The 26,291-nt window shown below is 41.8% G+C and overlaps 2 protein-coding genes across 2 annotated transcripts in view; one reads left to right on the forward strand and one right to left on the reverse strand.

The window, feature by feature from the left end:
* LOC125765793 (autophagy-related protein 16-1) overlaps positions 1-26,291 on the reverse strand; it is a 229,858-nt gene that overhangs the window by 154,883 nt on the left and 48,684 nt on the right. The window lies entirely within an intron of this gene.
* LOC125765780 (uncharacterized) overlaps positions 1-26,291 on the forward strand; it is a 91,644-nt gene that overhangs the window by 20,723 nt on the left and 44,630 nt on the right. The window contains exons 2-3 of the mRNA XM_049431248.1: positions 9,673-9,715; positions 25,534-25,554. The gene's annotated coding sequence lies outside the window, so the exon portion shown is untranslated. The remainder of the gene's footprint in view (positions 1-9,672; positions 9,716-25,533; positions 25,555-26,291) is intronic.

Here is a 26,291-nt window from a genome sequence, read left to right on the forward strand (position 1 = left end):
CTTTGTGTGTCGTTTTCTCGCTGTTACACTCTCCAGCCGGGGATTGCTTTATAAACACATCACATGCCGCACCATCGTCATCATCATCAGTGCGACATCATCAGAAGCCAAACGTGGAAAGCGTCATGCGAAGGGAAACGTATTCTAAACGGGTTCCAATTCCAGTCACGCACCAGGCACCATTCTCCAGTCCCGAGGAACGTTCCGTACCGTCACACGGACGCTGCGGGATGTACATTACTTTCTCCTGGGCGGGCTTGGATTTGTGCTGAATATGTTTTTTCCCTTTCTATTCTTTTCTTTTCCCTTATCCCGGTCAGTAGCTTCTTCTTCTGGGGTGTACGCTCCCAGCACAAGCAACACGCATGATCAGTGATCATCATCACACGCACGTCGACCAAACTGAAATGACGACAATTTGGAAGCCTCCGACAGAGTTTCTTTTCTTGAAAATGAAGTAATTAGTGTCGCCAACAGTCACGACATCGTTTCATCAGAAGAAAATTTGAGATTCCGTAAAGCTTTATGTACGTAAGAATAATAGACGACGCGAGAAATCCTGAAGAAGAGGATTCAGCAAAGGCTAGCATTCTTTACAAGGACTCCACCAGTTTCATTTGGAAACCTGCTCGTATTATTGCGTTTTGTATGCATCTTCAGAGAAAGTACAAATGAAGGAAAACCCTACAATTGTATTCCAGAAGAACCAGTTTCAAATGCACTACGCACACGGGGAACATTTTCCTGTCTTAAAACAGTAGAGAAGAGCCTGTCGTGCATTGGCCTGTATTTGTTTTTTTTACTATGAATGCGGGATGCTTAGCGGACCTATGATAGCGATACATGCTCACGATGGGGGCGAAAACCAGAATATCCGGCACAGGAATATAGGCCAGCAAGTTCCGCGCGTTTGCCAACACCACACAGACCCGTGTACGAAGTAAATCAACCTGAACCATGGTGGATGGGCTGCATCGCACTTGCACCACTCTCACCAATTCTACCGTTCTGTGTGCACGAAGGGAGTGAACGAAAAAAAAAAACACATACACGATAAAAAAAAGTATGTGAATGTTTTCTGGTACAGTTCGTTCCAGCATCCATACAGAGCAAAGGGCGGAAAGGAATAGTGAATACGGGTGTAGGAAGCGTCGGCTAGATGGTCCTGAGCTGCGGTAAACCTACATCATAATTTCTTATCGTCTATCGTCATAATTTTATATACCCATATAATGCGACTGTAAACATTATTAATAGACCTTATTCACATGCTTTATTGGAACAATTTCTCCGGCCTGCTTCCATGGCCGTACCATGAATGGTTGGCAGCCGGTGCATTGTGACTGCAACATGATGCAGCAGCAGCGAGGTGGCGTGAGTTGTTGATGATGATGATGACGATGATCTCGTGCACCAATCATCTTCATTCCATTGGGGTTTTTTTTTAGATGCGAGAAACTACAGTTAACCTGCCTACCATACAATGCCGTACTCATGATGACCGAGACCTCTAACATTGCACCCAAGATATCTTAGCGTGGTCGTGTCCATTCCCGCACGAAGCCATGTGGTTTTCTGCTGCTCTCGGCGTCTAAAAAATCACTCCCCGCTGTACCGGCAGGCAAACCATTGTTTGCTAAACGATTGGCAAGTGTCCAGTTAGTGTCCGAAGCGAACCGAAGAATGCACTGTTACCGACCAACGGCACATAAATCTAGCGGATAATTTGTGCTAAAAGGGTTTTCCGGGAAGAAGAGAAAAAAAACGCCAAACTCCCCCAGCTCAACTCCACGCGCTGTACGGCAAACAATGCAAGCGAAATAGAAGACGGTGCAGATTTAACAGGTCACGCAGAGACAGCTTTGCATACGTCACCCTGTACGATTATTCTTTCCGCGTATGATCATTATTATTGATTACCAGCATTCTATGATATGTAATTTGTTACACGAGCGCTCTCAAACATTGTTAGCAATGTTGGTCTGCTCGGACGGAAGATAAAATATAAATGGACAAAAACAACACTGTTCTCATTTAGAAGGTTTTTTTCATTCCCATCGGAGAATTGATTCTCAGAGCAAAACAGGTCATGGGCTGTCTCGTTGCATAACTTATTTTTATTTGTCCTTAACACTAAAACTACCGGATCAGTCATTTTGCCTGGAAAGCTTCATTTTCATCATATTATTGTTTGGAGTTAAACAATCATAAGGCCAATCAAGTTGAAACATGAATTTTACATATATATTCTATAGTATAATCCCCAATTAATAATAAAAAATACTCAAATTCTTGGAAATTGTTTAAAAATTAATCACAAACGGAAAATGCTTAAATTAAAAACGTTTGATAGTTCTAGTGTTAACCCACTATAACGGTCGAGAACATGGAAAATAAAATGAAAAATCATGTTACACTTCTTGATAAAAAGAGAAAATTACGTTTCACAAATAAGTTCGGAAATTGCTTCGAAAAATATCTCTCTCGATCTTCTTGGCTTTAACGACCTCTAAGGTCATGCCGGCCATTTCTGGCTTACAAGACTTATTTTTTACCACGTAGCCGGATAGTCAGTCCTTGCTACGGGGGGACGGTCCGGATGGGATATAAAAAATATATAATTAAAAAAAATAATATATAATTCTCATATATGTATATATATATATAATTCTCATATATATATATATATATATAAAATTCTCAGAAAACAGCAAAAACACACAAAACATAATAAACGATTTCTTGTAAAATGAAGAAAAGAAAATGACAATGAAACAATACACATATCAATAAGTACACAAGTTAACACATAATCAATATTAATAGGAAAATTATTATTGTAAATCATTATTTAATTCCAACAAGTAAATATGTATGTATAATTAAACGCACTATTGCAAGTTTTATTATTAACTAACGTAGCAAGAAACACCACAATCCGAATGAATGCAGTTGCATTCAATCTTGCATTTACACACATATACATACACTTAGCATCCACACATGGCATTTGGGTGCGTTCCAATTGACATGCAACAACCTTGAGCCCATCTAGTTATCCCAGTTCAAATCACCAGCGGCATAAATTAAAACTCGTCCCTGTTTCCTCCCGCCTTTTGGAGCAGGCGAACAAGACGCACGCAACCAGATAAACGGAAGCGTTGGCAAGATGATGGACTCATCCTTTTGCCCGTATGCGCTGTCATCTCGTCGCCGGCCTGCCATGACGATAAGGCGCATTTTGCCGTTCGTAACAACCACCAGCAATGGCACGCAGTGGTATACATATAAATAATGTTTAAAAGCGTACTGCAATCGATCGTGTTTTTTTTTCTCCGTACCGTCAGCAAACACTGCCGCACGATAGCGATAAACGATGATGATGTGCGCAAGGACCACAAGGATGTAATGGCAATTAAATGCAGAACGACCGTCTGTACATTGGCACGACCCATCGGGTGTTCCGTTCGGCTATAAATAGAACCAGAATCTTCCCCTCCTTTGAGTCAACCTCGATGCAGTCACCCACCCTACGGCCCATCGAAGCACACTTTGCATATCGATCATAAGCGCATTGTCAGCGCTGGGATGAGACGATTAGCAGATCATCGGTGGGGGAGCTAGAAAATATGTTTCGTTGGCACGTACATCCGAGACTGAAGTAGATGTAGCTAAACGGTCGCAAATGATATACCAATCGGCTCTCCACTCTGCTCTGCATTAGTCTTCACTCTCGTGTACGATCGCGTTCACCATGATAGGAGCGAAAGATCCACGCAATCCACGCAGCGCCCATACGCTTGGAGGGTGCCTCGTTCTACCCGTTTCGGCCCGAAAAGATAATCACTGGGTTATAGCACCATAAAAGTACAGTTATGACCCTCGTCAATCGGCCACCAACGCCCGCATTGCTCTGGTACACTCGTGTCGTTTACATTGTGCCGTGTTATGTTGCACCTTGAAAGGGGCGCCTTACAGAGACATCTTTTAGACGTCTCCGAAAAAAACCCCCAATATTTTCTTTTTCATTCGGGACCATTCATTCCCAGGTGGGGGGTTGTTTTTGGGAAAGTTTAGTGAAATGTTAAAAGGAAAGATGATATTTATACTCTTCCACCATTCTATTGTGCCATAATTTCAGTGACTGCAAATCACACGAACAAACGAAATGACAACAGATCCACATTTATTGCCCGGCTACAAGCCCTTTAACGCTCGGAAGGCCTGATCTCTGCTCTCAAGCAGTATTACCCCCATTAACGTTGGGGCTACGTAATCGATTTCAATCGTCTTACGGCGGGAAATGGATAAATCGATCAATGCATGGCTGGTTGGTAATGATTTCATAACTTCCTTCCCATGCGGATGGGTCGGGCGGAAGTAGATCGGAATCGAAGCTACCATTTCAACATCGAAATAATTCGGTCAGAACGTATTAACAAGCCGGCAATGCCCGACACAATGTTACGAGCAATCTAGCGGGGGTTTTTATTTCTTTTTTGTGCTTTGTGCTTTGTGGCATCGTTTTGATGAGATGGAGGTGCTAAAACTAGGCTAAAACGCTTGTCTGATTGCTTGGTTTTTGGACACTTCCTCCAGGTTGCGCCATTCAAAGCCATGCGCTTTGCTTTGGCATTGGTTTACCTGGTTGCATGAGAATAAAATGCAAAACAACAACAAATTAACTTTACTATGCTAATTTTGCACGGAGAAATACCTCTCCCGTAAGCTTTTTTTTAAACATCCGCTAAGAAATTGTATTTTCTTTTAATTCGTAGACAAGTTGAAAAATACCCCACAGATAGGGGTTTTTTTTTATTGCGATGCACTAATTTTCCTGTAAGTTTTTCTTTCTGCCAAAAAAGCTTCATTCCGTCAATGGGCATGCGAAAACGAAGCGTCTAATCTGGAGCGAATCGTGTTCTACGATGCGTTCCATTGTTGTCGAAGGTGTGCGATGAATTCATTGTTTTCGAACAACATTGTTTTTCTGGAAAGAAGCTTCCTGTCACTCGGATTTTTTTACTCTGTACAGTTTCACTGCATTTCACCTTCACGTACGATCTTAGTTCGTATAGTAGCAAGCAGTAACAGCTGCAACGTTAGTAGGAAATAGGAACGAACCGGACATACGAACCGGATCAAATACGAGAAATAGTGTGAAAATTTTACATCAGTGCGTACGGCGACAAGCGCCATGTCTTTCTTTCGTTTTATTTCGGTACCGTTGCTTTGGGGCTGACCGTGTACTCATTTCCTTCAGAATGCGAAGCACTCCGATCTACACGCCATACACAAATCACCGGCCAACAGAGGCACACTCACAAGAAACAGTAACTACAGCCAACCGAAAAGAACCGACTGTGAATTGGGGAGTCTACCACTTTCTCATCGCTTGGGAAGAAAACATTAGCACCAAGCGTGGAAAGGGTCAGCAGCAATGGAAAAAAAACACAACAACAATAAAACGGGATCACGTACTGAAATAATGCTATTTTGTGCGTGCCGTTTTGTATCGTTTCTTGCCCTCCATTTTGGTTCGTCATTTCGCGGTCATTTTCTACCTTGTTTTTTTCCCTGGTAGTTCATTTTTACGTGCAAGTATGGTTTCATGCCAGAAATTTAAATTAAACGGAAAATGGCTATCAATTACATCGTACCATTGCACTGGTAGCACCTTTTGGGCTAATGAACGCAGGTACGATCGAGACCATAAGCCGTGATCACGCTTCATCAGTTTACAAAAAAAAAGAATAAAACCGTTTCCTCTAAATCATTCTGATAGTTTATTCTACGTTTAATTTATGTGAGAAAATTACTATATTACCACAGTAATTGGGTAAAACGAATAAAGAATTAAACGGAAGGAAAGGAAGGAAGGAAGGAAAGGAAGGCAAACCGATAAGTATGGTAAAACCTAACCAAACCAGTGATTAAATATGTCCCTAAATTCAAGTATGCTTGTGAGATTTTTGCACGGTTTCAATTTTTACATTTTTAAACGTTTTTTCTGGTACTTTTTTACTTTAACACTAGAACTACCAAGCGTTTTAAACGTTTTTCGTTCGTGATTAATTTTTAAACAATTTTAAAGACTTTTTGGTATATTTTATTGTTAATTGGTGATCGTACTATAGAATATATATGTAAAATTCATGTTTCAACTACCTTAAGATTGTTTAAAACCAAAAAATAGTGTGGTGATAATGAAGCGTTTTAGTCAAAATGACTGGTCCGGTAGTTCTAGTGTTAATAGTTAAGTAATGTACGGTATCGATGAAAAACTGAACTGAATGATAATTGATTGTAACTCCAACCACTTAATGTGATAATTTGATGAGGCATTCCTCAAACTACATGTCTTTTCAAAGTTTTTGACTGTTGTCGATCAAACCAAAAAAAAATCTTAAGCCACTGTATCACGCACAATGCCACGAAAAATGGTTAAAAGCAACGCTTAAACCCATGCTCACCGAAATTTCTCAACAAAAACCAGGGTGCTTATGGTTAGATTAAAAAAAAGTGGAACATTCCCAATTTTACTACTACCACTAACGAATGGCATCCAGCTAACGGAACCCCCCCTGATCTGAAGAAAGTCATTCTTTCAGTGGACACTCAATAAAACGACCAACCGACATAGCACCACGGATTACCGGTGTACTATTGGAAGGAACTTGGTTGTCCCGAGCGCGCACAACAATTACAACCCTCTAAAAGCTTTCCGCGTGGTCAGGAGAATGCGTAACGACCGGTTCTGTTTTTTTTACCTCCATCGTTCCAATTCGCACCAACAATCGGTTGCGTCAGGGTAAAATTGAGCCACATCAAGGTTTGCCTACAAGCGCCATGAAATAATGCCATTGGAGAAATGCAATAAAAAGCAACTATGTGAAATCTTACCACGGTTAGCATCTTCCACACCAGTTTTCCGTGACTTTCCACAACAATGTGGTGCTTTTTTGCGTTTCCGATGCACCGTAATCTACAAACCCCAAAAAAAGGTACACAAAATTTCAATCGATTACTATATTTCTTTTTGGTTAAGCTCATCCTCATGTAGGCCGAGCCAACCAAAACTTTCAACACCTGATTTCGTTTTGCCCACCCGTGCATACTTGTTTTTGGGGTGTATAATTAGATCGTCCGTGCTGATCAGCTATCGGTCGGTAATTATGAAATTATCAGCTTACTTACCACGTGCCCACAATCTTACCACACGATGGTGTTGTAAGACACACAGATTAGGTGAGTTATAAAGCTACAAGGATTTACTCACAGGCGCTTTACCAATCCAAAAATGAATGCCTTAGACTAGCGCAAAGGAGCATCAAGTATATCGATGGACAATTTTGTCAAGCAAGATTACAGTAGCTTTGGTAGCGATTCTTTTTATTTTACGCTATGTGACAGCATTACTGTCACTTCCACAAGGTTGATCATACAGCAAGTAAGAATTTGAATACTTGAGCTCTCTTTTAGAAAAAAATGCAGATTAGAAGCAGTACTCTTGAGCAACCCTCCCCTAACGGCACCTGCAAAGATTTCATCTTGCTGCAAACATTCACCGTCACCAAGTCCTTAACGATCTATCTTCAGCAAAACACAAATATATATGCCTGCTTCCCATCCACTTTTCCTTTCCTCGAGCTGTCATCCATTGATATTCAAATGCTTTTTTCAACGGGTCCAACATTCGTCAGACGTTGTTTGGAACGACTCCTTTCGATGGAGTCTCTTCAAACGCCCTAGACATTGCCATGTGTTTCCCCTTCTGCAATAAAAAGGGCAATTAGATTAGACCAAAACGAAACAACGGGGTGCGCGGATGGCCTATAGAAGACAGATCGAAAGACAGAAGGGCTTCTTACATGAGCGTATTAAGGAGGCCACTTGTAACAGCAGAACATTTTTGTCATATTAAAAGACGATTTCCCGTTACTAGTACACCAGAGTATGGCGGCTGCTAGAGAGTGATTAACGATCCGCGCTCGTGTGTTGTCGGTCGTGTCGGTTTGGTACGTGTTTGAGTTTTTTTTTCTTTTTGTATTTGCTGTTCAAAACTCCATCTACCCAGGGCCCAACCACTACTAGAGTAGAGGCATACCGAAATCACTGCCACTGTGTCTCCATGGAATACTAATCACGCAGCGTGTGCATTCTTGGACGAAAATACGAAGAAATAAACGCATCCCATCGGGTGGTTCCTTACAAACAAACGTTTCAAAAATCACGTGTTTGCTGCAGTGTTTCACCTTTCGAGAAAAAAAGACAGTTTATCACTCTCCGGTGCCAAACTTTCCATGCTAATGGTTCCCTAGTGACCGATCGCGCGATCTTCACAACTGGAAGGTGCGGGTTGATTCTCTTGTTGAACCTCACAAACTAAGATTCCTCCTGCGACACTCCTAATGCAGTCGTGCGGATACAAACTTTCCGTTGATTGATGAAACGCTTAAACGATACTTGAAATAGTGCGCGATGTTAATCATCATTACATATCACCGGTCAAATGTATGGGCCAAATTCAAAGGAATAGTGATTCAAACTTCAAACCGCCAGGTACGCGGTGAAAAGATTTCATCTAATTATGTAATTATGCCTTTTGACCGGGGCAAAACCAACCCTCACCACCTCTTTCGGGGCGAAAGGAGTGAATTGTTCGAAACGTTCCGCTCATTCCTGCAGTGTGCGCCTCGAGCAAAAGCACCAAAAAGCCAACAGTAATGCCAACACATCAAAACAAAGCACGAGCTTCGAATTTCCTTTTTTGGCATTTTTGTGTGTTAGAGAATTTCTCTCGTTTGTTTCTTTCACCGGGTAAAATATTCTTTTTTTGGGTCACAGTGTCGGCTGGCTAAAAATAAACCACAATAGTACGCATCGAAGGATCGAAAACACATTCCCTTTTTGACTATGATTCAAAGCACGCTTTTTTTTCTTCTTTGTACTATAACTGATCATCGCATCGTCGATCCATCATTGGAAAAGAATTTATTTACGAATGGCAGAAATCGTTCCTTGTTGGCGCCGTGCCGATGAAATTCGTGATGCGCACGATCGTCATGTACATGATGGACTGTGAAGTGATGTTTATGATTGATGGTAAATGCATCCAAAGGCGTTTTTTCTTCTCTTAATGGATGAGTCGTGTACGATTTCTGTCAATATTATTAGAGAACATGAACGAAAGATCACTTCGTTCATTGACAGGATGTTCATGCACCAAAGGTATCAAGATTGACACCATTTATGTCGCGAGACGTGTTTAGTAATCAATTATACTATCAGCAATAGTTAAAACTGCTGTCTGGAGCATGTTGTTGAAAACATTAGAGAAAAGAAATATTTTGTACTAACCTTACTTATTACTCAACAAACCTGAATATTTTGTGACATTGCGCATCCGTAACACATAGCAACCTAACAGTGAGTTCAAACATTTTGACATGCGATACGTACCTGAAACGAGAAGAAAATAATGAAATACCACTTAAGTATGGTTTTAAGATTTGTTTCATAATAAATAATCATTTGCAGACGAAATGTTAAGGATAAAACTATATTTTCCACAAATTTCCCACCAGATGTCCCATTAATAAATCAAGATTTTATCGAAATATTCGCCATCAATGATTTTACTAATAAGCTCAACCATTTTTTTCATTTCAGTGCCACCTACAACGAAGCGATCGAATTCCAATAGAATCAGAAGGTAAATTATGCAAATCTATTTACCAAAGAACATAACTATAAAAATTTATCACGACACACACGTGTTTCACACAACATAACTCACCTTCCAATAGAAGGTTAATCAGGATTTGCCTTTTCAACCAATAATGTTCTAACAACCTTCGCAGTAAAGTTATCGAACAAGATGGAAAAAAATATTTTTTTTCGCTAAGGTTTTGCATGGCGGCGCCACCGGGCACGCAGACTCCCTGAAACACAGAGCACCACCGGAGGCATCCCAAAAGCATTGTAATTTGAGCTTATTTACTCACAGCAAGCGCAACGATTGAAGTCATTTTGGCCGTACCCTTCGTGCACCCCAAAAACCTGGCTTTTCCTCCTGCATGTTCTGACTTCGGCTTTAGAAGCACGCGGAAAGTAGGTCTTCTACCTCGATCGGTGGAATCTCCTGGAAAATGTTTCCACCCATCGCTTCTGGTTGTCTTATGGTACGGAACACGCTTTAACTGAAGCAAAAATTCATTCAAACATGTGCGTTCCACTCCGCACAGAGGGAAGCTTAATCATCATTGAGAAAGTGGCATAAATTTGGCATGCAAAGGAACATTCAAATATTCTGCAACGGGATTGAGAATTAGGTTCTGCGGAACGAGTGTGATCGTTGGTCCCCCCACGGTTGGGAGGGAAGAAAGCTAAACATTTTTGGCCCATCGTTTCGGCAACGACGTACAGTTTTAATCACACGCCCAGCATTGATCGGACGGGAGACAACATCGGATTTGACTTTTCGGCGGTTGTTGAGGTACACGTGTAAGCGTTTTGTTGTAAATCCCTTTCGAGTTATGCTAAACGAAGCTGTTCGTAATTCGTCGTTTCTTCTCTAACCCAAATCTTTACAAAACCTGCAAACAATACCAAGATCAACTGTGCGAACGTGAAAGCTTGCGTCTAGTCTTCTCATCTTCACTGGATGTACACGGTGGCATAGGAATCCCCGTTAGTTGGATGGATTTTTATACCAAAAGGAAAGATGCAGCCATGATCAGTGTGCGACAGTGAAACGATTCTCGGTAGCTGTTACAACAGATTTATCAAGATTGTTATCCACAAACCAAGCCCTGAGAATGGATCATTAAAATGATTGGAAATTTTCTACAATTAAAAGCGATCGCGTTGGGCTTGGTGTGCGGTCGTTCAAGTTACAGCGAACATAATCACATCGAGATAACGTGAAATATGTACACAAATACGCATGGGACAGGCAAAGCGTACATTCCTGCAAAAAATTCCATACATAGAGTTGTTCATTTTTATGACCTTCACATTCATTCAGTACATCCGGGCGTTACAATCCATGCTCAAGAGCGTTATACGGTTAATTCACTCTCCCATCAGCGGGGTCAATCTGGTTCATCGAAATCGAACACACATACAGAAAAAAAAACAAATGCACTTATGGTTCTGCCCATTCACACCCTTGCAACCTTGCAATGCTGCACCGGAAATAACACACAAAAAAAAAAGAACCTGTACGTACCAACCACTAAAGTGTTTGCCTAAATTGCCACGAAATAAGTGTTAAAATCGAAGTTAAAAGCAAATAAAACATAACACCAAACAAAATACCACCATTTTCTTTCTCACTCTCTCTCTCTCTCACTGGTTGAGTTTCTTCCTTTTACCTCTCTTTATTTGAATGAGTAAATGTTATCGAGATGGTACAAATCATGGATGAGGGGTAAAATCACGAACCAACGGTTTATTTTTTTTCCACATTTTCTTCAATTTTACGTTCACTCCGCTCCCAAAATACACACACACACACTGTGCTCGGGTGAAATGAGTGTAAGGAAAGCGTTTCGGTCCTGTAACCACACAATATCAACGACTTGACTCAGGGAACCCAACCACTGCCGGGTGAAGTGCAAGGTCAGACTAGGAGTTTTGGGAAGGGGAGGTGTGGCGGTAATCGACTGCCAGCGTGTAGAAGACGGCGCAACCTGGTGGCAAACTGAACGATACGATTGCACACACAAACAAAATGAGGAACGAAAAAATGGGAAAAAAGAAACAGACCTGACCAAACCTTCACCTTCACGAACGTCCCAGACAGATCTACACACTTGATCTACCGGGGCGAGATAACCACAAAAATTGGTTGTGTAATAAGCCACAAACCGGGCAAACATTACACGATGCAAGCGAAAGGTTCAGGTGTTTGCGTCCCGAGTTGTTCGCTCTTCGTTTTGCCTTTTATGTACACATCGTTTCGGTCTTGACTGTTTGCCGGGAAAGAATTTCAGATAAAAATATGTTTATTCCGAAAAAAAACCTTCAAGGAAGTTGCACCGAGAAGGAGATGGAGAAAAAAGCAAACAAAACCAGTTAACCATCACAATCCTTTAAACTTTTCGTACAGCATCCATTTTATGGCTTTCGATGCACTTGTTCTTAGTTGGTTTTATTTTGACATGTCACGTTAACGGTAACAATGTGATAATGATGTTGGGCGCGAATGATTTTTTTTATTTTGTTTCCCAACCCTCGATGCCGGGTAAAACGTTCGACCTTTGCACGAACCATTTTGAAATAATCTGCAAACAGGCATCGGCAAAGGTTTTTCGCGTGCCTGAAGCTAATTTTCACCAGCCAACCGAACGGAAGAACCCGCCAACAATTATTGAACCATTGATCGTCTGACCACACGCATTCGGGACCGAGGGTACCGTGGCGTAGTGCTTTGTACGAGTTGAAACAGTCAGTTGGTCTGCGTGTCAGTTGGTCATGAAGATTTGCACAACAACAAAGTCAAACAGAGCAAACGGCAAACAGCATCGACAAAATTACAACACAGCCACGATTCGGTGTAATGTGAAGGAAAAACATGCCGTTTAACAATAACTAATCGATTACGCATGACCAGACAACGTGTACAGGTTGAAGTAAGGAAGAAAGAAAAAAATCGAGAGAGAGACCTCGAAGCGATTTTCCTCCCCCCTCAGGGGTAGTTGTTTTGCCAAAAGCACCGTTATTGATCCGGAGGGTTAGAAAATCAGCTCAATGTTTTTCACATTTTAATTGCTACCAGGTTTAAAATGCATCGTAAAGTGCACGGACAAGTTGACCCTATTCAATCCGGTGCGAAGACATTTTCCTGTTGCTTCATTTCACTATCTGCCAAAGAAGGGCGGGAGGCCGTTCCGGTGACATCTGGACATTCCCCTTTAGAAGTGGCTTAGAATAGTACCATTCCGGACCTACTAATTAAACGGTTCGGTCAAGCGTGCTTTTTTGTGTTGTCTCTTTTGGCCATTCCTTTGGTTCATTCGTCTGGGGAGGGGGCATGGTTTGTCGATCACACGGGTTCTCCGCTCAAACGGAGCAGGAAGCTGATCGTTCATCTTCACGGTGCATAGGATCGGTTCTAAATTTTAATTTCGCCCCAAACCATGAATACTAGTGATCTAGGTTGAGATCTACAAAAAAAAACGTCACTACAAGAAGCATGAAATAAAAATGTACCGCTACGTCGCCGTTGTTCCGTCAGCCTTGTGTATCGTTCTACCGTTTGTTATTGTGTTTCATCCGGTACAGCAAAGTTTTCTCCCAGGCATTGGAACTAAAAGAAAAATCCCGACCACAGAAAAGTGAAGAGAGAGCAAAAGTTCTATGAACTTTCCTTTTCGAAGATAACGAGAGGAAAAAACAAGAAAAAACAGAAAATCAATGAAATGTGGTTTAACTCCAAAACCAGATTGATGTTTTAGAAACGCATCTCATTTAGTGACAGAATGATGGCGTTTCGTAAAATATCATTAAAATTCAGCTACCGATGATGCATCAGAACCAGTATGTTGATCGGAAACGAGTTAAATCACATCAAGATTGTTTCGATGATTAACTCGCCGGATAAGCGACGAACCCCGAAAAGAACGGGTTTAAGTCGATTTGGGTTGAAAAGCGTTTACATTCCTGCTGAAAAAAGCTACGTTAGAACCATCAATCCGTTCTAGTGTATCTAGTAATACTCATAGCACCCAAGGCTGATAATCTTCTGAAATTGAACTTCAATTGTGTGAAGTTAATTGAGGGATCAAAACTCACCAGCACAGGATACACGGCACGGGTGCAAACGCGATAAGCTAAAACTAATTATAGTAAAAATCGAAATCTAACCTGCCTCTTTCCAATCGTAAACCGTGTGCGGAAAAATTTTCGTACACCAACCCACAACCAAAAGAATCGCCTCCATTCCATCCAGCGATTCTGGGTTCTATACTCATTTCAAATGCGCTTTTCGTTCCGATTGGTGCTTTTTGCGTGGGAAATTTGTGCAAGAAAGTGAGTAAAAGAACGGTGCAAGGGTAACTTTCTTCGCTCAGGTTCACTTTGCCGTGGACTGGAGAAAGAAGATGGGAGTTGATGACGAATAATGAAGAAAAAAAAACAGCCCACCTTTTACTCCCTCACCATTCGGTCGGGAGGCAAATTGGATTTGTTTATTCACGCCACAGAATCGACCCGGGGGAAAGATGTTTTAATTTTGTTCTTCCACGAAACATACCCCACGACGTGATGGTACCGCTGCTCAGCATAAACCGCACGCTTCGATATCGTGTTGCGAACTTTTCTTCCCCCTTTCCTTTCCTTTGCTACTATATTCAATTTCACTAGCTTACCATAATTCAATCATAATTGCTTCGCTCGGCTCTTCAACCGCACGGTTACGGGATGCCTACGATACGCGTCGATCGTGCGCAATCAAAACCCCAGAACAAAAAGCTCCAATACAAATCACCAAAAACTTCACCATACGAAACAAAAACGCAGCTCGCATCTTAACAGCTGCGAATTCTGCACTATTCTACGATTCCTGGTCGCGTCTGGAAGCAACATACACACACCTGACCCGTAGGCTTCCCGTTATCCGCGCGTGGTTTGTGGTGGGTTGAGGAACGCACCATCTGTCTACACAACTGATGCAGCATTGACCGTGCTGCTGCAGCAGCAGGAAGGCTCGAGCTTGTTGTTTGACCCCGTTTCACCCCGTGGGTAATTTAATTTACACCACACGCTGCGGCAGTGGCCATACCAAGGAGCCTCAAGAGGGCACCAGAGATCGTTTGCTCGTACTGGAACTGGAACTGCCGATTGTAGCCGATTCTTGACTGTGCTAGCTATTACTGGATTCGGAAAACGTATAAAAAATTACGATGCATACAAAAACACAAATACATAATTTATTGCCCCGACCGAAACGAGATGCATTCCGTAAGGCAAATGGCTGAAAAAAAAAATCCAACTTGGAAAATTGGTAGCTTTCGGGAACCTTTCGGTGGGTAACACCCATTTTCCCATTCCGGAATCCTCACACACCAAACCTTAAAGCGGTCTGCCTTTTGATACTGGGCATCGATCGTAGCTGATAAGAAACGTTCGCATCGCTCGCGTTCCGAGTTGTGGTGAGTGAGTTGATCTATTTCCTGAGGGCGGGTTCGAGTAATTTGGTCCAAAACTATGCTATATTCCCTTCCCTTCCCGCCTGCGTTGGAATATGCATAAATTGTGCTCCAGATTGATTGTTATTAATTTGCAACCAACCATTGCGCGATTTGAAGGTGTGCGTGGACGCATTAGAGATCCGTAGTGCAACCGGGCGGAAAGGCATGTGAACAAGTTGTTTGCCTAGTTATTTCGCACAGACTGCACCCGAAGCGCGATCTACTTCAATGCCGCTTGGTGGTGCTGATGATGATGGTTGCCCCGTTGTGGATAAGCGCGCGCGCGCGTATCCCGATGGGCGATAATCAACGACCGGCGGGCGTTGATTCTGGTTCGGTGTAACAGAACTTGTCTGCGATTCCAGCTGGAACTAGGTTAACCAACATCGGTTGTGTGGGAGGCAACCGGTGAGGTTCGTGCTCTCACTAGGCATTGATGTCGTTTGTTTCAATTTTTGTTTTATTTTCTTTACGTCCTTTTTTTTGCTTTCCGTTTTGCAAGGCTAAGTTTTTCCAGTTCAATATTGCGTGAAGAGACATATAGTAAGCGTAATGTTCGTAGTACACCCAGATAGTGATGATCGTACATAGACGATCGCTATAAAATAGTATCCGTGTAAGCTTTTACCTGCTGTTTGCATCACGCACAAATGATCACATCGCCGAATACGTTACGCTACTCATGGGGACATTTTGTGTTGCGTGTTATTCAACTATCCAAAGTGTACGATAAAAAGAACGCAAGCACAAAAAACTTTATATTCGCCTGCAGCACCAAGCACGAGTACTGAATGGGGAAGGATAAAAGTTTATTTGCCAAAAACCGTGCGACCGATTGACTGCTGTGGTAAGTTCGACAGGAGAAAACGAGTGCACTCTCCAGATAACTGTAAACTCTCACATGTTCCAAACCATGGTACGCACGTTACAGCATGCGCAGCAATGCTGAGGGCAAGTAAAATTCGAAACAGCAACGTGGTACGTGAAAAGCAATATAAAGAAGCAGCATCGAAACAGAACTAAATCAAACTGGGTGAATTTTTTAGCATGCCAGGGGCGAACAAGCAAAGTATACCAACGTGAAAAAAAGAAGCTGCCAGCAGATTAAAACAGAAGAAGTATAATTCGATGATTGGCCGGGTCTGATGTTGCGGGTGAAATGTGAATGTGCAAAAATTTTTGCAATGCATCAACCTTTCATTTGTGAATGACAGCACGTATAAAGAATGGGATGGTTCCAGCAGGAAACAACCGTTCGGGACTGGTGACCCTTTTTTCTGTTTTCGGGTGAATGCTACCTATAGCGGTAAGCTGTTGATAGTACCAATATTTTTTAAGCTTATTTCTTTTTTCCTACAACAAATTTGACACCTTTAGGTCAAGCTCCCGATTCCAGTGTACCCAAAAAAAACCTAAATTGATGCACCAACTTTAACTTGTACCCCAAACACTTCGCTTGACACAAATATCTCCTGCAGGGAGCTTCAAAAAAACTAAGCGAAGGTGCGAATCGGCACTGCTTCATATCACCCATTGACCCGTTTCCACTAACGATCTCACGCGTTCATGCGAATCGATGTGACTCGGAGAAAAAAAAATAAACAAACAAAAAATAATCAGTTCAACGCTATAAAAAAGCATCGCCGCATCCTCGTATCGTTACGGGCGGAAGTTGGCCTCGTCACCTACCATGCGTACACATTGTCACATTGGGTCGGAATATTGCAAGCGAAAAAAAAAAGAATGGCAACCCCTTTAGCCACCGGACAACCCCAAGAGGGCGGGAAAAATTAAATCGGATCAATATAAATCGCACCAATTCCTGCCGGACGACGGGGATTCCAACCGTAAGAAGTACTTTCTTCTGTGGTGGTGATAAAACTATCATTGAAAGGTTGGCAATCCAGTTCTCCAATCACTGTGTCCACACCGTTGAAGATAATGTCTTTTTCCACGATGGATTTTTTTTTGCTCCAATTAACCTGATTTTGTTTTTCTACCCTCCCCTTTGGCAATGGCCTATCCCACCCACTCGGACTGGGTTTTTAGCTATTGGTTTTTGTTAGGTACGATACTCAATAAGATTTTGCAACCATCCAGTGCTCAGCGCTACCGATCGACCGCAATCGGTGGTTCAATCGTCAAAAAGGCTATCCCTAGTACCAGCATGTCAACGTCATGGTTATTGCTTCACCTGTCCTCTGATCACAAATAGACGATGAAATGGAGGCCAGTGACGGCGAGTTTAAAAATAATCACATGACACACCGCGTTAGTCTTGACAATCACGAATTGATCGAGCACGCACGGTATTAAGCAGGCAGTACACGTCTCTCTTACCTTTAGCTTTAATACGTTAAGAAATGAAGTGAAAGCTTTAACTGCTTTTAAAGCGTTCAATTCAATTCCATTCTGAACTTTCAATTGCTTTCATTTCAGATAGATATAGAAAATGCCATCGCCATGATTATTGTTGAATGAGATACATTTAAAGTTTAATTTTCTTTTTATCTGCAGAACATTAAACACTTCCTGTCACTTATCATTTATTCTGCTGAAACTACTATTACGCGAAAGGTAGATCTCGCACCTTCGATAATGTGTCAGACATGCAATAAGCGCAACGCCTTACATCCCGCCCGAACACATCCGGAGAGTAAAGAGAAAAATATGTTTTGACGTTAAAATTTAGCGTCAATCAAATAGGACCATTTCTAGCTGGAGGCCTTCTATGACAAGCGACGAACCTACCCAAGTCACTCTTAAATTGACCCAAAGGTTAAGAACATGGCATCTTTCTTGCTTGCGTTTCTTCCCCTGGTGTGATCGTTTCGTTTAACGTGTAACGACATGAAACACCATTTGATGTGCCCCAAGAACGCTGGGTGCACCATCCAGATCCATGTGGTGTGATGAAGAACACATTTGAGCTTTATTTGCATTTAATTAAACGCCTGCCATGCGCACGGCATGCTTTTCCCTCCTACAGAGACCCAACCGATCGCCATCGGTGCAATGGTTACGGAAGCTTACAGTAAAACTGCACTGAAGAGCATATGCGCTACCCAGAATGGAGAATAGTATTTGCTGGCGGAAGGATTTGATTGACCGATGCCAGAGTTGGCTGAGAGTTGAACAAAAAAGGCAAGTGTGAAATCGGGAAATTAAACGCACCATGCATGCGTGCGTGCTATAATTATTCGTGCCGATCTTGATCGCTGCAGGGCCATGCACTCTTACCGCCACACTGCTGCGATTGTGGCTCGGGAAAAGGTCAGCGACAGCTAGACCAGAATAGAATGCATTCCCACCAACGCTGGCGGGTGAAACCATACCTATTGCATGCATGTCACGCATGTTTCTATCACTTTACTACCCGTACGAACCTCGAAGCGAAGTCTACGTTTGTGCGATGTCGTGTGCGTGAACTTAAGCTTGAATGCACCAACTCTGGAAAACATCGCGGAAAAAAACGTTACGATCTCGACATGCCGTACACCGCATTGGATCGGAAGCTTTTTTCTTGCGGGAGAAAGGAATGATGTTTTTTCAATTTAATTATTACGTGTTTGCGCATCGGTTCTTGGAAATTCTCCAGAACGCATCATACAAGTTCTCTCTGTAGCTGTTGCTCGTGCGAAAAACACACCGTACAACTCAATGATTCATAGATGTTGGAAAATAAGGAAAGAACTTGAAACTTGTTCTGGAATCGTGGTTGGAAAAATCCAACTCCACTATGAAGGTAGAGTTGTTCTAAAAATAGATTCATCTACGATGCCGTCAACGGGCCTCGGCTATATTTGTCATCTGTCAAGTGTAGATTGAACGTGTGTACGAAATGTATTTCTCGGTTTTATTTCACCTCAACGCAGGTCCGCGTTCACACTGCACCTGATGCCTAATGATAGACGACATTAAATGTTGTGCGAATCACTTTCAATCCGGTTTATTTGTTTTTATTTTCTTTTCGTTGCGTTTCCCGTCTATTCGCTCGTTGGAGTTTTCTGCTAGTGGACAGTTGTAACCATAAAACGAATCTTCTCGTTCATCACCCAATCCTACAATCATCCCTAGTGCCATCTTCCACTGGTTGTGATGAAGATGGATTTTCTTCCCTGTTCTTCCCACACATGTGTACGATCACAAAAGTCGTTTCATGATCGATGCACCTGTGCACCTTCCAACCAAACCCAATTGACTATGTGGACATAATGAGAAGACTTAAGCGATGCGTTCTTTAATGGTTCCGATGACAGATGCAGTTTAATTGATTTTTCTACTCAAAGGAAATAAACATAACACACATGAATCAATAGCGAAATCGATGGCAATTATTATCCACAGCGCAAAATAAGAGTAAATAAAATTAACACAAACAATCCCTTTTTGCCGCTTGCGTTAAACTGGTAGCGGCTAGCACATTGTTCACGAAGAATGTTGATTATTCCAGTACACAACCCATAAGCCGAGGGAGTCGCAACGAATGCTCTGCAGCATCATTGACGCCACTGCAGTCAAAGTTCGTGCAGCTATTTGCCATAAAACAATTAGCACGATGTCACGGTTGGTGGTCGCTGCCTTCAAGCGGATACACCATACCAGCAGGAAATGCACACCGTAAGAGTTTTAATTAGCACCAATGTGCTTAACCTTGAACCAAGAAGATGCATTACCCCTGTACATCCACCTGATGATGTCTGCACTTATATTGAATCGCTATTCTGCATGATTGAAATCACCCCTTAGGGGTTTGGACGTACATCTCCAATTCTGAAACCAGCTGTGGACAATGATGGACTGCAGCAGAGATAGTTTGTTATTATAGCGGCACTGAAGTCTGTTTCCGTTTAATGATCTTTTAATGTGTCCTTGACAACGTTAGGAGACCAAGGTGTATAGACACACGTGTGGACTACAACCTGAAAGCAACGATTACTTCCGTTGACCCATTTTCTTAACAGGTCCCCATTAGATACTTTCTGTCAATGAAACTCCATACGAGAAAAGTATCTTTGGTGCATGCAAGCAAGAGAAAGGAGCTACCAGCTGAGTTAAGAGTTCCTTTGGCAGAGTTCCTTGCAGAAATTGAACACCAATCATTGGTACGCTGGTGTAAACTCCCATTTAAGTATCATGTTTCCAATTGGCAAATCAGTGGTGTATTTTAAAACAATTTTAAATTAGTTGGATGTAATTTAAAAATTATGATTCATCATAAGAACTTCAAAGTTTTTTCATATTTGACTCTCTTAACTTAAAGAAAATCAAGAATATATTAAAATACTTCACAATTTAAGTATTAAGGTTAAATATTCAACTCTCGCTATAAAGTACACTTTTCATTAAACACAAAATAGTATTCCCATTTCTATTTGACTACTTAATAGTACATCCTCGATCATTCGTTAGAATCATACAGTTACAGTACAATAATTATCAACTTAAGCAAAAACAAACATTCTAATTTCACAACACCCACATAGGTTTGTGATTTGTATAACTGATCATGAAAGCAAGGTTTTGGATAACTTAATCGATAACAAAGAACAGAAACCACGATTACAAAACAGTATATACTTTCAAATACATTATTAAACCAATATTTCCAATTGGGAACACAATTGAACGCACAACGGTTTCTAGTCTTCAGATGAAAGAACTACCAGTAGATCGGATCATCTTCACAAAAACCGGCAAAGATGGAAGCTTAATTTTAAATCAATCACTGAATAATTATACCAATTCACGAACCTTCAGCATTACCATGCCAATGGAATCGCGAATTGCTGAAACGGTACATAAGTTACCAAGCCTCGCCGGGACACACCTGTAACGAGGCATGATTTGCACCGTTAGCTTTAAGTGACGTACTTAAAGCTTACCCTTTTGCGAACGGCGATCCGCTCGCAAAGCAGTACCTTTTTTGTTTCACATCGAAACCCCTCAATTGGGGCTGAAAATATGAATGCGGTCAGATTGGCTGCTGCTCATTAATGGGTACCGATAGTGGCAAACGAAACACTTGAGAAAAAAGAGTCGTAGAAATTGGAAGAATGCTACACTTCATCAAAGCTTTCAAATTTAGCAAACATGAGAATGGACTATAATTATCCCCTTAGGCAGGAAATAAAAATGACTTCATTATTTTCTTTTTTTTTGGCCTTTTAAATAAATCTTGTAAAGAATGACTCAATCCGTTTTCCTGAGTACCTGTTTTTCTGGGCTGTGTTTCAAGAATCCTGAGTACAAGTTCTTCAAAGCAGATCTATTTCTTCAAAGTGGAGTTACAGATACCACCAGCTCGGGGAATGAATCCAAATCGATTAAAGTTTGCAACTAAGTTGTTTGCTTTTTCTTCGTATCTTGTATCGCTACTAGAAACATTGGCATGCAATTAAAATTCTTTTCCCTTCCTTTTATTTTAGACAAATGGAAACACACACATTTCACTAATCTCATTGCGATGATACTTGGCAACACATTTCGCCCTTGCTTGTAACAAATATGACAAATGTTTCTTTTCCCATGTTTCTATTTCGCATCTTCATCTACTCTATTCGACGTATTACATGATAGCAAGATGCCTCACATATGACTCTCCGCAGGGGATGGTTGAGGTATTGCCCATTAATTGCTCCCCCGAAACAGCGCGCACGGAACTGGTCTAATTCCGTGCATGAAGCATTGTTTCTACATTCTTCTTTTTTGCATCAGCTCGCATCGTTCGCAATCTTTCACTACCAATCAACGTCGAGACATTGTTGCACTATCAACACGGCGAAGACTTCATTCCTCAAGTGCAGCAACTATTGAAGTATCATAAACATGTCGAGATTGTCTTAGCGCAGTCCGGAAGCTGGTGCATTTATTTCTTTACCAGTTAAAGCCCCGGAGGCAAGATTCTTCGGTATTAAGCAAAAGGGCAAACCTTAAGCAGTATAAAAAATGCATTCGTTTATATGCCATCTTATCCCGCCCGGTTAACAATGAGGGTGACTTTTACGATGGAGGACGTTCCAGGGTTTTGCGCATAGCAATTTGATCTTTAATTTCTCCACTATGTGATCACACAATTGCATTGCGCTGTTTGCGCCGTTTTGTCGTACTCTCCACTCCAGTTCCCCCGGGGAGGGGGGGGATGTGTTCGAAATTTTAGCATAGTCGTGTCTCGGCCGGTCTTCAACATCTGCCCCAATGCAACGCGGACCATATGCACGGGTGACTTGACCGGGTGACATTTTCATCAATGAGAAAGCCTACTGCACCAAAGTGCAGTTTTCCACTCGACCTGATGCCGGTAGCCGATTACCATAAAGGAAACACCATTTTCCCATTCCGCATCGATGAACCGATGCGCTACCCGTTACTACAAGCTGGTAGTGACTACTTCGATAATGATGACGACGATCCCAACTGATAGCAGCTCCCTGGCAATGGAAGAACAGGTCGGGTCGCTTTTTCCGCAATACAATCGCGATAATCCCTGCCACCAAAAGTCTTTCTGTCCACCCGCCCAGAAGGTCCGCGCTCGGAGAAAAAAGGGACACATGGTAGTGAAAGCTCGTGACTGACCAATTTCGGCAGCTAAAGAAACGATGCTCTAAAGAAGTGGATGGCGTGAGAAAGTAATAGTACTGGCATGATCACGCACTGCCCGATGTGCCCGGCTTCCGATTTCCAGCATCAGACGAAAGAAAGAAAAAAAATGGTTGATGAGCATTGGAAAAGTGTTGAAAAACAGCCGTTTTCTTCGTCCAACGACACACGGTGCTGATTGTGGTTTGTTCGGTTTAGTTGTTTGTACAATGCAAATTCTGCACATGCACGACCACGTTACCATCGTTGTCATGCTTACAATTTCCGACCACAGCTGGGGGGGGAGTGATCGGGAAAACCCTATCCAACACAGCAAGAGTACCATTTTCAAACATTATTTTCACTGTCAACAACAGATAAAAACCGCAAAGAAAGTTATGATTCGCCGCAGTGCACGTCGGTCGAGAATGGCAGAGAAAGTTTTGCATCGTTACGCGGTGGGTGTTCGACCGCTTCTAGCGCAAAAAACATTTAACGTATCAGCTCGTGCTGCGATTGTCTTGACCATCAAAACGCACCGTGTCGCTTACGATACGCATCCAACCAAATGGCTTCGTAAATCGATCCGCCTATTTTATTACCGGTACAGTTTTCACCAAAGGAATTGATTTAATGGTAGCAAACATAATTCATACTACATTATGATGGCAATGTTTCATTTAGCCAACGGAAGCACGAAACGGGAGTTTACACGGCAAACCCGGCCGCAGCGAGTGCCGCTAGACATTGACTAATTAAATTATCTACTGAATTAATCAAAACACAGCCCGCGTACTTTGAAAATGCGTACCATCGTTAAAAAAGACATCATAATCAAACGCTCTCGGGCCAAAGGGATGAAGCAAAAGCATTCTATCCAATAATCCGTGGTAAGAATTCTGCCTGCCTTCCTTGTGGGGACCATCCCTAATACCACGTTACATGACAGATTTATTATGATACATCGTCACCCACCACGATCTGGCAAGGTAGGCAAGCACCTGGTATGCTGCTCCAGAAACAAGAGCTCATAAATTCTACCAGCAAAACCAATCGTTTCATGCGTAGTTGGTAGTTTTTTTTATCTTCTTTTTTTTACATTTGCCATTGAGACGTATGCGAGAACCTTCGGCGCCTGCGTTGGGCTCATCGTTACCGGTACCACCAACAACTTGAGCTGATGATCTTGTTGGCGATGATCCCGAAAAGCGATACCATTTGCGGGAGAACAGCTAATCTCGGCAGCGTTCTTCCTTCTGCCAAACCCCCTCGACTGGAATCATACCTTTGCGTTGCGATTCTCATTCCGATAGAGGATAAGAGTACGATAAAAAAAACGGCTAATAATAGCGCTGAACAGAAGCTGGCCACAAAACGGAAACATAAGTCAAATGAAATCGTACTCCGGTGTATCACTAGCGAGGCAGGTAACATAGCAGCATAAGAAGGAACGCATTTTACCGATCACCGTCGAAGGCACACGCCGGGCTTGCTGCAGTAAGCGCATCATCATCAGCAACACAAGTGCAACCAGTTCGAACATTTTAATTAATCCTTTATTTATGTTCACCGTCACGGATTTCCCTTGTGGGGGTCAAATAGAGCAAAATCGAAGCTAAAAGATGAATTGGGTGTGGATACTCTAGCCATGAATGTAGCAGCCGGCCGAGTGGGAGAACAGCATTTCGTACTCGAGCACTTTCAAGCCAGAATTGTGTTGATCTCGGGCACACGTACATACATAAAGCGCTACCAAACGTGTGTCTCGTTCGCGTTGGTTCTCATTTACACGATTTCGTTTGTTAATTGCATGTTAGCAGTTGTTTGAACCAAGTTGACCGACTTGCGTACGCAAATCCGCTGCTTCGCAGTTGCCTTCTGTGGTAGGCAAACGAATGTGCTTTTCAGCAACCTCATCGCCTCAGTTCGTTCTTCCAATCGTACGCCAAACAATTATGACCGAATAAGGGGAAGGTAAGACGTAAGATGAGACTAGAGGAAATCGGATCGAGAACGGAGGGGGGGGGGGGGGGGCAATTAAAACAAAGATGAAAAGTGCACTACCCAAAAACATTTGACGGGCGTTTGCTGATTCGAGGTTCAAAGCATTTAACGCCAGGCGTCCATTTTGGGTTCTTGATGCTTTCGGCACAATTCCCTTCTTCACCTTTCAAACACAACAATGGAAAGGATTTTTTTGCAAATGGAAGTATCAGGTTGCGTACAGCACAAGCAGTATTAGAAGGTCAATGAAATTGAAACAGAACTGCAGATGAGGTCGGGATCGGTGGTAGAGAGTAGGAAGAAGGGAAATGTTCTACATTTAAAGCTAACCTTAATAGCCGCCTACCGATTTTCGAACACTTGCCTAAACCGATTTCGAACGTTTACGCACTTGCGAAATTGATCGAAAAGGAAGCTTCATGTTATGGCTCGAGATTAATCCTTCTCTTCTTTAATCCATTATCAAAAAGTTGTGCAAACGATAAAAATGTTCCTTACTATTCGCTATTTTTTGTTGCAATTCACTGCCCTAATTATGCGATTACAAAGAGAACAAAGATTTCGTATGCTTGTGTTGAATTGAAGCAAGCAATCAGTATACAGCAACACAAATGTACGATGCTTGTTATCGTCATTTAAATTACAATACGATATAATTTAAACCTACAGCTAATAATAATAATAATATACCATCACTCAATGTTCATGAAACACAAAAGCTAATATTGTTTTTCCTCTCTTCTTTCTTTTACAGATTTAATCGTGTTTAAAGCAGGTATGATGATACTAATTAATAAATGAAAATCATTATTTAACAATGAGTCAGTGACCGTCTTCAGTGCAATGGCAGTTGAATCCCACAAGAAATCGTGCGATCTGTGACACAGCGAGTTCGCGTTCATTTGTAATGAAATCGAAAAGCTAACAACTGTAATTCTCTATCTCATCAAACGAACAAACGGTTTGGCGACTAGTTGCACTTGTCATGTTGCGACGATTTGTCGAAAGATTTCAATCGAAACATTTCTTTCGATTACTATTTTCATGCGAAACATAACGGACCATCTTCAATTGCGAGGCTTAGCCGTTGTTCATTCAGCTCCGGTTTCATTATATTTATCCGTTTAACATTGTGAACCTGAAGTGTGATTAAATGTTCAACTACAGCAAACTGCAACTTCTTATAATGAGCGATCGTGAAGCGTCCAGTTGTGACTTCCGGTCGTTATGGAGGCAGGAAAATGAATGTAGTTTTTGCTACAGTTGTTATTATTGGCAACTATTATGGAACAACAATTGATTACTACGTCATTGACGAGGAGGTAGTGAAGACCGTGTAAGTTGCTACGATTCCATTTCATTGAACGAGAAATTTATATCATTGCTTTATTATATTCAAATGAAAAGCAATAGCTAAGGAGATCACAGTTGTTTTATGTTAGAAATATTCCTACCTATATTACCTTCATGAGGTATTTATTACCATTATTCTGAATAATAAAGCTCAAAAAG

This window comes from Anopheles funestus, chromosome 2RL (genome assembly GCF_943734845.2).
Source record: "Anopheles funestus chromosome 2RL, idAnoFuneDA-416_04, whole genome shotgun sequence".
NCBI classification, from domain to species: domain Eukaryota; kingdom Metazoa; phylum Arthropoda; class Insecta; order Diptera; family Culicidae; genus Anopheles; species Anopheles funestus.